Below are 13497 nucleotides of genomic sequence, written 5' to 3' on the forward strand. Positions count from 1 at the left end.
TAATTCTCACCTGAGGATATTTTCCCATTGATTTTTAAAGAGAGTGGAAGGGGGAGGGAGAGATAGAGAGAAACATCAATGTGAGAGAGACACATTGATTGGTTGCCTTCTGCACACATCCCGACCAGGGCTGGGGATTGAGCGTGCAACCAAGGTACGTGCCCTTGACCAGAATTGAACCTGGGACCCTTCAGTCCACAGGATTTATCCACTGAGCCAAACTGGCTAGGGCCATTTTGGATAATACTGAAAGCACATCGAGTCAGGTTCCCTTGCAGTGCAGTGTTCCTTTCGTCCACCTCTGTGATGGGCGGTGTGGCATACCACTCTGACCTATGGAAGCTCATAGGCGATTATAATGTCACGGTCTCTGTTCAGATACTCAGTCGATAAGCAGAGTAATAGAGTGAACCTTGAACTGGAAGTATATAGTTTCTCTCTGTGTCTAACTCTACCATTGGGGCATCATGATTTCTGACCTCTCCTTTCAGGGAACCATGCTCTGAAGATGTGAACTAATTCTCCACATGCGGATGAGATGGTGACTAGATGATACACTTACATGAGCTGGTATCAGCTTCATCCAAGGGTTCTTGGGAAATTGTGTGGAACCGAAGCTTCAGGTTTTTCATAGTCACTGACAAATGCCAGAGAGATCTAGGCGATTCCCTCAGTTACTCTGACAGCCTCTCATGCTCATGTCAGAATAAAAAGAAAAATATTGTTATTGCAGCAAATTCATTTTTTCTGGAAGCAGCCAAATCACACGGTCCTCTGAGCCTTTGGTAAAGCAATAATAACAAGCCAGGCAGCCAGTCACTGCAGGGGACTCTGGACGGTGGATGAAAAATTTCAAAAAAATTATGCAGACACACACACACACACACACACACACACACACACGATTTTGGAACATGATTTAGGGAAAGGGCTGAAGGTAATAACTTGTAGGTATATAAGAAAGAAAAAAAGAAAGCACAGGTCCATGTATTTCGGTATATACACAAAAGAGTGGGACAGGACACTTTTGATTAATTTAGTATAATTAACTTGATTCCTTCATTATCTGTGATAATTAGGTAAAAACCAAGCACACAAAAAACTCAGCTCATTTTGCTTCTCTGTAGATAAATGAATAAAACATCTTTTTTTTCTCTGCCTCTGAGCAAAGTATTTATTTCCCTACCTCTAAATTCTTCACTCTTCATTTGGTGACATAATTAAACTGATACATTCTTCAGGAGCTAAATATAGGCAACAAGCTGCAAAGACCTCCTTTTGTCACCTCTTATGGACCTATTTCTGTTCATCTATGATCAATCAGGGTTTAAGATCATGCCAGTAGTTAATATTAGTAATAGGGACTTGAAACACTATTATGTTGAACTTTTTTCATTATTTCTTCTTCTTCTGTCGGTTCATTGTTTATATGCTATTTCTCTAGGAGGAGTTGTAATACTATAAAGGTAGGAATGAAACTCTTTATTTTCTTTGCCCTAATATATAGTCAAGGCTCAAAACTGATAAGTTCTGAAATGATTTCGAGTAGGAAAAAAATTAATGAATTAATGTCATTAAGGCTTTTAAAGCTTTGAAAATATCACCAGGGAATTTTACTGAATATATCTCTTTGTTCCAAAATTTCATATGGTAACAGTAGGAGATTGAAAGTGAAATATTTTAAAAATATGAGTAAGAAAACATCAAGAGTATAGACCAGGAAGAGGTTTGTTGGTTGATTGAAAGGGAAGGAAGAAAGAGAGTCCAAGTAAAAGACTAATAAAACAGAATTGGATATCACCCATGTTTCCATTTCCTGACTTTCTTTAGGTTTAGGAGATACTTTTGCGGTACAGAATATTTACACCCATCTTCTTTTCTGTCTGTTCTCTCTAGAATGGCTTCCATACAGAGCCAGTATTTATATTTTGGGTGAGGATAATAGTAAAGGATATGACTTAGACAATTTTTATGGAGTGGAATGAGGTCATTAAGGTTACTTACATTGATTCCAGTTCCTCTCCTTTCTTGGCCTATGGTACGAGTGCACATTCTTACTCCTTCTGGAATTTCAGCCATAAAAGAGGAATAAATGCGATGTGTATCACTTCCAGGAAGAAGCCTTAAGAGCTAGGGCATGCATGGTGCGCCATATTTCCTTCCCCTGCCACCTGGGTGGTGCTAGAAGCACATGTTGAGGTGGAGTGTCCTTCAACCTATGTCTCTGTTTAACTTTGGGATGCAAATTTCCCGTCAGTCATTTCTTTACACAACATGCAGGATGAGCAAAAAATGCATTTTCATGGCATTCACCCACCGAGTATTGGGGTTGTTTATGATTGCAGAAGAACCTAACTTAGCTGACTGATACATGGCATATATGATTCCCTGAACTGCTGCTTCACTACCGTGTAAGAAGTTGGTCCAATATGCACATCTGGGATGGTTCTGAGTTTCTGCTTCTACTGAAGAAAAAGATACAATTTACATATCTGGCTAAGGAGCTGAGGACAGTGTAAGCATCTTTTCATCGACTCAGTAGGAAAGGACATAAGCAATTTCTTTAAATAGAACATACCTGCTTGCTTTGCAGCTTCATTCACCTATTGTCTCACTCCCCCCTCCCCCAATTAGAGTTGGCGTGGAGAACAGAGACACCTCCCTGGGTCACACTTAAAGATGTAGCAAGGGTTTAAAGTTAGATGAGATGCCAGGGACCATTGGCTCACCTTAGTAGGTTCTCAGCTATTGTTTTTATTATTCTAAGAGCTTGGGTATCAAGATTATACTCTGAGATCTTGAACTGGAGTCCATGTATGAAAAAATACTTATGCTCTTGGAGCTTTTCATATGATTTCATGTCTCCAAAAATGATTTTTCAAATGTTATTTTTTGTTTGTTTGTTTGTTTGCTTTTCTAGCGTAGCTCTTTCCTGAGATGCTCTTACTCCTTTCTCTCCGCGATCAGAACATGATATATGAGCAGCTGGGGTGGGGGTGGAACAGAAAGCAGAGCACATTTCCATCTGATGTAGTGTTGCTTATGGACATACGCAGGACTAGGCTTTAATCCCTGTAATTGCTCAGGGGAAAATGATTAATATTTGTAATATTGGGAGTGGGTAGAAAAGGAGTGTAAAGCACACTATATAAATCATGGAACCAATTTAGTAGATATGTGGGAGGGGGGAGTGAGGGTAAATTCACCAAGAGTAGTAGGTGTTTTCATTATTTTTCTTTCATCTATTTTCAGAGTTAAGCAGGAGGGTAGACACAATTGAATCTCTTTATTTTCTATTTATTTTCCTATTCAAATTGTTGGTGCTAACGTTTCTTCCAAGTTAACCTTATGATAACTCTTAACACATATTTTTCATGACTAATAGGTGAAAAATAGCTTATTCAGGATGTGTTTCCTTTGTCAGTGAGATATTACAACAGGGGTACCCCAGTATGCTTCCCAAATCAAGAATACATCACTACGGTGTTTCTATAACTATCAATAATATCTGAGCATTTTAAAGGCAAATTTTACCTGATTTAGGGAAATGGCTACCTGTAACTAATGTTCCTTATCCATGGACAATGGAAACAAAAGAAAAGCCATAGATTTTAGAAATAGAGCACAAAGGGAAATCTGTTTATTTCAACTCAGGAACATAACAAAGATCTCTATTAGCACTCCTTCTGTGCAATAATGAATCATGGTCTAAAATAAAGCAATACATTTGAAAAAAAAGGCATAAGGATTATAATAGTTCTTATCCAATATGATTAGCTACTAGAAAAAAAAAATTCAGCCATGGCTGGTGTAGCTCAGTTGGTTGAGCGTTGTCCCATGCACTGAAAGGTCACAAGTTCGATTCCTGGTCAGGGTACATATCCAGGTTGTGGGTTCTATCACCAATCAGGATGTGTACGGGAGGCAGTGAGTCGACATTTCTCTCTCACATATCTCTCTCTCTCTCTCTCTCTCTCTCTCTCTCTCTCTCTCTCTCTCTCTCCCCCTTACCCTTCTTGTCTCTCAAAAAAAAAAATCAGAGACTAATGACTAATGATACTGTTGAAATTTATAAAAATTCAGAAAGGTTTCTAGGTGAATGCTCAGCAACAACAAAAAGCCATTAGCATTTTTATACTACTACAATAAAAAGTGAGAAAATAGATGTATAATGTATCTGGGAATATATAGCAAAGTAAGTACTAACTGACAAAATATACCATATTCATGGATAGTAATGCTCAACCATGTACTAAAAGTCTAACTCACAGGCTCAGAAGTAGAACAATGTTTACCAGGGGCTTGGAGTGGGGGAGTTGGGGTTTAGCATAGTGACTATAGTTAGTGCTGTATTTTGTACTTGAAATGTACTAAGAGAGATTTTAAGTGTTCTTACTACAAAAATAAAAATAATAACTATGTGACATTATGGATGTGTTAATTAATTTGATGGTGGTAATCATTTCACAGTGTATATGTACATTAAATCATAATGTTATACACCTTAGAAATCACTTTTGCAATCCAGATATATGTGATTATTCCTTGTCAATCATACTTCAAGAAAGCTAGAGGGGAAAAAAAGTATTAATGGTAAAAAATTTAAAAAAACACTCTTAAATATCAATAAAGAGAATAATGAATAAGTTGTGGAATAGTTAAGAACATCATAGAACATACAGTGAACGAACTAGAGATACATATATATCAATATGGGTTAATCCCCTAAACCTAATATGGTTAAAAAAGAAAGCAGAAGTTTGCATACTTTTTTTACAGCATTAGAACACAAAGCAATATTATATGTATTCATTTTCTGTGCTATCATCAAAGGGGTAGTAGAACAAAATCCTAGAGCATGGATGGACCTGGGTATTATGATATTCTAAGTGAAATAAGCCAGTCAGAGAAAGACAGATGCTATATGACCTCACTTATATGTGGAATGTAATGAACTAAATAAACTGATTAACAAAATAGAAACAGAGGCATGGATACATGGAACAGACTGACAGCTGTCAGAGGGGAGTGGCTTGGGGGGACTAGATGAAAGAAGGCAAAGGGATCAGCCAAAAAACGTGTGTGTGTGTGTGTGTGTGTGTGTGTGTGTGTGTGTATACATACATATATATATAAACATACACACACACACACACACACACACACATATACATATCACAGACAACAGTGTGGTGATAGCCAGATGGAAGGGGGGAGTGGGGTAGGTGGAGGTGGGCAAAGGAGGGGAAAAAGGGGATGGAAAGAGACTTTGCTTGGGGCAGTGGGCACATGATGCTGTGTGCAGATGATGTTTTATTGAATTGTACACTTGAAACCTGTATGGTTTTGCAAACTGTCACCCCAATAAATGCAATTAATAATAATTAAAAAAACAAAAGGGCAATGAATTCCAGAATTGCTCAAAAGATTGCATCAAAAGATGTGACTATGGGTTTCAGTCTAGGCAGGGAGTTAAAAAAAAAAAAGAAAGCCAGTATCTAAGGAAGATACGTTGGTCTGAGAAAAATGAGATGATCCAGGACTTAAGGTTACAACACGATCAGACTGCAGGTTAAGCAGTTGTATCAGGTTTGGAGACTAGAATAGTGAAAGGGGGAGCGGGGTGTCTACATTATCATCTGAAAAAAACACCTTCAAATTTGTGATCTAACATAGATGTAAGATAACTTTTGACAAAATGTCTCTTAAAGGTGAGGTGAATGATATTGTGTGGGCATTACCAAAGCATTGTAGGGGTGCCTTTAAGGACTGTTGGCACATTTCTTCCATGTTTCTTAATGCATACCCACTAAGATTTTATTCATCCTCTCAAACCCTTCTTCGGCTGCTATCTTTTCACTTTCCATTTGTCTTCACCTTAGTTTATTTTGAAGAGATGCCCTCTTATAACCTATAGCAAAGCCTTTTTCAAGTGGGCAAGTTATAGAGAATGTGTACAGAATTTAAATAAAACCTCTTGGAATTTTGCCCATTAGTTTGAAGTGGCTGGTATAATATCACACAGAGGTGGAAACTGGACTAGAATCAAGGTCTTCCAGATTCTAGACAAGGTCTTTCTGATGGTTCCTGTTGTCCTTTTGAAGAAAGGAGCCGCCCGATCCTGTAACAATTGAGTAAAAGAGAGGAAGCTGGGAAGACACTAAGCCTGTAATTCACCGAAAGTTTCCTTGGATGGAGCTAGAAGTCCTGTTGTGGTCCTTTTTTAGATAGTGCTTGAAAGGAATTCTCCTACACATGGCCAGCAAATGAAGGTACATTTCCTGTTGGTCCAGGAGGGCATTCTGGGTGGAAAGGACACCATTAACTGATGGTTTATTGCTTCGGGGAAATATTTGGACATCCTGTTTGCTTGATCAGCAGTTAAACCTCAGGTTGCTGTCTTGACCTCGGTTCACCCAGAAGATTATTTCTATAAACTTGAAAACTGAAACCAAGTAAGATCACATACACAAAAGAAGTTCAAGGGGAAAAAAGTTGAAGCTTTTGTTTGTCTCTAGGGTGCGAAATGCTGGCCAAAGACTAGACTACTGTTCCCTGGCTGGAAACAAGGTGATTTGCATTTCTCCTGGGTTTTAGCTCCTGATTAACTATGTAAATAACGTTACTTAACAAAGCCTCCTTTTCCCCTTGGATTTTGACCTTCTGCACTCCGTACTAGTGTTTGTGAGGATTAAATTATGCACGTTAAATATCAGAAGTTTGGAAATGATGTGAAGTCCTAGTGGAATAGGTCAAGTTTTCAAGTATAAGTCATCTAAAGTAAATATAGCTTTATTAACAATGATGTCTCCCAATTGCTGCTCATAATTATCCTCCTGCTTGATAAATAACATTATGAAAACTTCAGAGGCTAATTCCCCGCAGCTCACCCAGCACATAAATATGAATGATCAGAGCTGTGAGCCACACATTCGTCCGTCTTGCGTGGTGCAGTCGGGTTGGTCTCCAGCCCCCCTACCTGAGGGCCTTATGTGAAATAAGGATCACTTTTCTTGGTGGAAAGCTTTATAACCTCGAACAAGTTCTCTTTTTTGTTTGTTTGTTATGCTTTGTTTTTTCAAGCACCATTGCAAGTCAGTTAATATAGTATTAATTTTTCTTCAGAAAGTAAGTCTTAGAAATTTGGCCAGAAATAACCACTACTCTGACTTTTATAGCGAGCAATCCCTTTTATCTTTATTGTGCTAAAAGTCAGAATTGTGGTTATTTATGGAGATGGTGAAGCTGTGATTGGGATAAGGGGCCTACCGAAGCATCCTGGAGTGGCTGTTTGCAAGGCTGTTGAGCATATGATAACTCATCCAGTTTTGTGCCTTTCATGTGATTTCCCATATTTGCCTTTCACTGTAAAATGAAAAAGTAAAATCAAACTGAAAAGGGAAAAGGAAGGAACTGGGCCACCATCGTTCAAAGCTAGTAAGTGCAGTGTTGGACCCAAGTGTTTGGACTCCAAGGTTGGTGCTTTCCTCATGAAATCGGTGCAGGGGCTGAGTCTGATGGCCATGACCAGTTTTCCTCCCTGCAGTATTCTCACCGGGCCCAGCCAAAGCTAAAACTCCATTCCATTGCTGTACCTAACATTCGCTGATAGACAGAAGTTGGGGACACCGTGCTCCCAGGAATTTGTGACTTGGAACAAAGAACATTATCATTTTCAGGGCTATTCATGGAAGGTTCTAAAAAGAAGATTTTTAAAAAAATTTTTTAATCAGTCAAGTCTAAACAAACACAAAAGAGCAGAATTTTATAAAGGAGCCATAAATGCAATGTTAGTGAACATCTGCCAACATTTTCCATGGGTGTCAAAGAAAACAAAATAAGAAAAAAATAATAACAACAATGTAATAGTGAAGCAAAAAAACCCTCAAAACCCAACAACAGTATTAATATATCAGAGTTGGCCCACCAAAAAAGAAAATAAGAAAGCAGCAAAGAAACTACTGAGCTTTAGGGTCCCTAGGTTTCTTTTACTCCAGTAAAGCTTGGCTAAAATAACACAAACCCTATAGCTTACTAATTTTTCAGGCCAATATTTGGGTATAATTTGTGTGCTTTATAGGCCTGGAAAACCCACGAGAGGCCACAAATTGCTGACGTAACTGTCTTTGAATTTAACAAAGCCCGTTACCATGTCAGTGAGGAGGATGGGGGAAGCTCAAGGGGGTAGGTTTTCCCAGCACCCAGAGGGGTTTTTCACTGCAGCTACTGAAATAATAAACTCCCTTGATTTTTGGCACTGACCAGAGGAGTTTTAACAGTTCACTTCTAATCGCAGATAATTCTTTTTTTTATTATGTCATTTTAGATGCTGTCATTACAGACATAGCAAATGTTGCTATGTTACCGAAAACCATAAACTGTACACATGATATCAGAACTCATAAAAGGGAAACTCTGTAGTTTGTGGTTTAAAGGTAGGTGTGTGTGTGTGTGTGTGTGTGTGTGTTTCAGTCTGCCCTTCATTCATTCTTGAAGAGGCTCTATGGTGTCTGGAATCTGAATTGAACTTTCTGTCCTCTCTTGTTTTGATGGAAAGAAATTAAGAGCTTGCTCATTATCTTTCCACTAAACTTTAGTATAAATCCTGGAGTCGGAAAATCTTCAGCAACCACATTTCATACAGATCCCAGCAACAGAGATAAAGGACTATGTAGTGTGTCAAGACAGGGAAGTGAAAAATGCTGTGTAATGTTTTGTCTTAGACAAGGCTACTGCTTTTGATTTTATTCTTAAAGTGAGATAAACTTCACTTATGATTTCTGGGGGATTTTTATCCTAAGAGAATATGCTTGCTTTAGTTTCAGCAGGCAAAAGTGGATCATTACCATTAGACAAAAGTCTTTCTCTCTCTGTCTCTCTCTGTCTCTGTCTCTCTCTGCTTGATTTGTTTGTTTGTTTTGACTAAATTTGTTAGGGAGTTCTCATGTAATATTTTTTGAAATAATTTAAACTCATAGAAACATTTCAAGAAAAGCAATTCCTGTATACCATTTTTTACTCAAAGACATCTATTGTTGACATTTTGCCACAGATACTTTATTTCTATCATCTAATTTTATTTTTTAAAATATTTGAAAGTGAGTTCATAAATTCTGCTCCTTTACCTCTAAATTTTTAAGAATAAGGACAATTTCATACATTAAAGAATGCAAACCAAACTCAAATTAAAAAAAAATAGTGACACTGTTATCTCCATAGCCATATACATGTCCTCTGCAATCCCTGTAAAATCCCTGGTAACATTTGCTCCTCCTGTATCCAATCCAGGATCATACATTTCAACCTGTTCTTACAAATTCCTTCTTTCTATTTCTGCCACATAAACCTCAAATGCCCCAGCTCTTCAGCGGTTCTCATCCTTTCCACTGTCTTGCTTTCTTAGGCAGATGGAATAGATGCTGGAGCTCCTTAATTTTCCTTGCGTGTCTCCTCTCTGCCCCAATCAATACATCTGCTTGTCTGTCTCATTCTTCTACATAGTAGATAACCTAATTTATACCAGTGTAAGAGTGAGCTAATGTTTTATAGCTTTCATTCTACATAGATAAGATATGCATCTAACTGAAAGTTTCCATAGTGACACATCTAAACTCCACGGGATGATTCCCATGGTGGGCATTTGAGACCCCATCGCAGGCTTTGGGACTACGGTGGAGTCTGTGGACATTGGTGCCCTCTGAATCCATCCTACATAATTGGCAGGTTTGACCCCTTCACTCCCACCATTGCCATTGGCAACAGTTTCTATTAAGTTCTCATACATACAGGTGGGAGCTGACTCCATTTCTACAGAGAGGCAATAATACTTTTCCAATCAACTAACTTTTTCTGACCATATCATCGATCCACCACAGACAACTGATTTCACTTTACCTTAGTCACCTCGTCTGAAAAATGAGAGAGTGAGAACAGATAATACCAAACGTCCCTTCCCAGTATTTTCTTGAAGCCAGTCTAATCAGCGCATTCCTCATGAAGTTCAAGTTAGCTCACCCAAGTGTTTTGTAGGAAGCCCTTTGATACCATTGGGGTCCTATGAGCACTTTTGCAAAACCATTTCTTGCTCTCTTGCATCAGGAAATAGCGTTCTGCCCAGTATTATAGGCACCGGAACCTCTGAAAGGGGCTGAGAATGTGACGTCTCAAAGCTCAAAGCTCTGAGGGATGTGAACGTGGCCAAATGTGTTATCTCCTCTTTTCTGTTCTGTCGCCAGCTGCCGGGGTTAGTTCAGTTTTACCATTTAAAGGTTTTTGCGGGAGGCTAGACTATTTCTAAAAGATTGCATTGCTTGAGAGCTCATGCTATTGCATGCCGTATAAACCAATTCCCACCTCTATTATATAAGTATGTGATTTTTACCCCTACAAAAATTCTATGGAGATATTACAGGCTCTATAATGGCTCATAATAGGCTATGGTGGTGGTCTGCTGGAAACTGCTCTGGGTGGAATTTGGGGGAGAGAAATTGTCATCGCTGGGCTGTGGAATTCATAGAGGAGGTGCAAGCTGCTGCCCAGCCCCCCTGGCTGGGGTGGACCATCTTGCCCATTTACTGTACGGCGTCATAGGATCGAGTTGTGATTCTTTCTTCTTTCTCTGAGAGTATAACACAGCCTCTCTTGGGGATGGAAAGGCAGGGAAGTGCAAATGACCAGAAACTTATCCATGAAAATAGCCTGCAAAGGTCGGAAGTGGTTGGGACAAGCTAAGGAAGTAAGGAACCGTGTCCTTCAGCTCCGATGATGGTTAGAATTTACTGTCTGTGGGGGTATACTGTGTGCCCTAATAAGCAGTAAAAAAAATGTGCCTGTCTTCAAGAATCATTTTATAAATAGAATGCAGCTCGAAAAATAGGGATCAATTTTAAGGGTGACCTTTTCTTTGTAAGTGCATAGTTTAACTACGGCCCTGAAGCATTGATTAGTTAAAACTCTCTGCTTGGGTGTTCCCACACTTGGGAACCAGAAGGTTTGTAATCAGAAGCAGCATCTGACGTGGGCCATTGTTGAGGCTGAGAAACAGGCTGGGGGCTGGTCAGCTGAAGGAGCGTCTGCATGTTGAGAAGAATACAGTTAAATGTGGTTCGTCCCCGAGGCCAGGTAGCACTAGGTCCGAAATCTTGACCTGCTTTGGGAGTGACATTGCCATCATTTTGGGAGTATGAGAAAGGAGTTTGAAATAGTCAAGGTATTGATGAAATCCATCCTTTATTTGAAGGAAATTTTATGGACTGAATTGTATCCCCATGAATCCACATGTTGAAGCCCTATCCTGCGATGTGTCTGAATTTGGGTTTTTTTATGAGGTACTTAGGGTTAAATGGGATCATAAGTGTGGGTCCTAATCCAGTGGGATTAGTGGTCTTATAAAGAGGAGAGTTCTCTTTCTCCATGAACATATCAAGGAGGGGCCCTGTGAGGACACAAGGAGAGGCAACCCCAAGCGGGAGGTCTCACCAGATGCCAACCCTGCCGACACCTTGACCTCAGACCTCTCAGTCTCAGAACTGGGAGAGAAGACATTGCTATTGTGTAAGCCACCCAGTGTATGGTGGCTAATTATAGAAATCCCAGCTGACCATGACAAAGCGGCTCAGGGGGCTAAGATGGCATACTTAGAGATAAAACAAAGTTATGTGATTGTAGCGACCTCTTAATTCTGTAAAAAGCATGTGTTTGCTTGAGTCAAGCTCCAGGATAGGACCAGAAGAATTAGGGTGTCACTTTGGAACCAATTAATTAAAATTATATTGAGTTTTATCCCATTTATTATGGCCATCTAGTTAAGAGAAAAAAATACTTCCTTCAGTTAAGAATAGAAGAAATACAAATATCTGCTTTAAACCAGAAGGTGAAAGTCCCTACCATCACAAGTCCGGGGTCATAAGATATATCCTCTCCTAGGCACAGACATCCTGAACGTCCAAGAAAATGGTTGAACATCTAGCCTCTGGAGATGTTCAGCTTCATAAACATAACATGTAACATGTTTGGGGAGGTCGTATGTTTGTGGAAGCGACAAAAAGCAAAGGTGAGCCTTCATTTAAAGAGTTTTATAGGATGGACCAAGTAAAATGAGAAGCAAAGATAGGAGAAATCCTGACTGCCAAATTTCAAAAAATCTATATTAAAAAATGCACACATACTAACGATATCAGGGTTCGGGATTTACTTTGCAAAATCATCTTTTTTTCTCCCTTGAATGGCTTCAGAAAATTTTTTTTAATTTAGTGCAGGGACTATATATACAGTAACACCAAGCTTTTAACAGCTGTATTTTCCCCCTTTTGCTGTCGTAATTATGGTCTCATTAGGATTCCAATAAAAAGTCAAGAAAAACCTCTCTTTTTTTTTAAGGAAAACAGAAGTACCCACAGTGTCTTTCTCCACCAACATGCTATGCTTTTAAAATATTTGCATTTGAAATTCCTCACTGCAAATATTCTCAAACCAAAGGTAAATATAACACTTAGATTACTCCCAGAAGAACATTCCTTCTGCTATTAATACCCTGAATTCAAATCAGAATTTTTGCAAGTCTGTATAATTTTACTGTATGTACTTTATCCTGCAGTTTGGCAGGCTGAACTGTGAGGAAACTCGATGCATCAGCGATGAATAGAAGGTGGCATCTCTCGCCTGGCAAATACTTTTTTTTTTTTTTGGTGGTGGTGGTGGTGGTGCTGGTGGGGATTTCCATTTTATAAAATAGCCTATTTGTGATTTCGGGTTCACAAGGGTGGAGTTCTGCTCGTCAAGAACAAAGACGGGCAGGTCTCCCCGCCAGGAAACCAGGAGGCCCATTCATAGCCCACCTTTCAGGAGACCATTAGACTAAATTATGAAAAACAAAGGTATGTTGTCCGCTTCCCTCTATTTTTTATGCCCTTTCTCCACTCATTGGTGTAGCCCCGTCCCTTTGTCGCAAGGTCCACTGCCAGGTAATATATCCTGGAGGTTTCCGCCCTTCCCTCTCTGGACTCTGCGCCTTGCACCCTGAAGGTTTCCTTTTCCAATCATAGGTTGTTTGCTTGTTGACGCATTCCCTGGACGCCAGTGTGTTTTTCTAGGAATTACACACAGAATTCATCCAAGCGAAGACATTGCAGGTGTTATTTTGAAAGAGGCTTATAATACCTCCACCAAAAATAGTGGAGAAGAGGGTCATTTCAGGCCTCATCGCAAAGAGGAAAGTGGAGCACTTGCTACTTCCTTGGTGGTGCCATGTGCTCCCTGTGAACAAGGCTACCCTTGAAACATACCCACAGCGAAAGGCTGGCTCTGTAAGAGGATGTAGTAGCAATGAGCACACTTGTAGCATCTCCCAGGGCAGTGGCCATCGGGAACATGGGAACAGGAGTGAGGTGGTGGAACCTATGGGCGTGAATGGAAGTGAAGAAGGGCAGTCCGTATAAGGAACTCATCGTTTTTGAGAAAAGTTGGCTAAGAGGGACAGGAGTAAGAAGGGGAGGGGGA

Source organism: Myotis lucifugus, unplaced genomic scaffold (genome assembly GCF_000147115.1).
Source record: "Myotis lucifugus unplaced genomic scaffold, Myoluc2.0 scaffold_146, whole genome shotgun sequence".
NCBI classification, from domain to species: Eukaryota; Metazoa; Chordata; class Mammalia; order Chiroptera; family Vespertilionidae; genus Myotis; species Myotis lucifugus.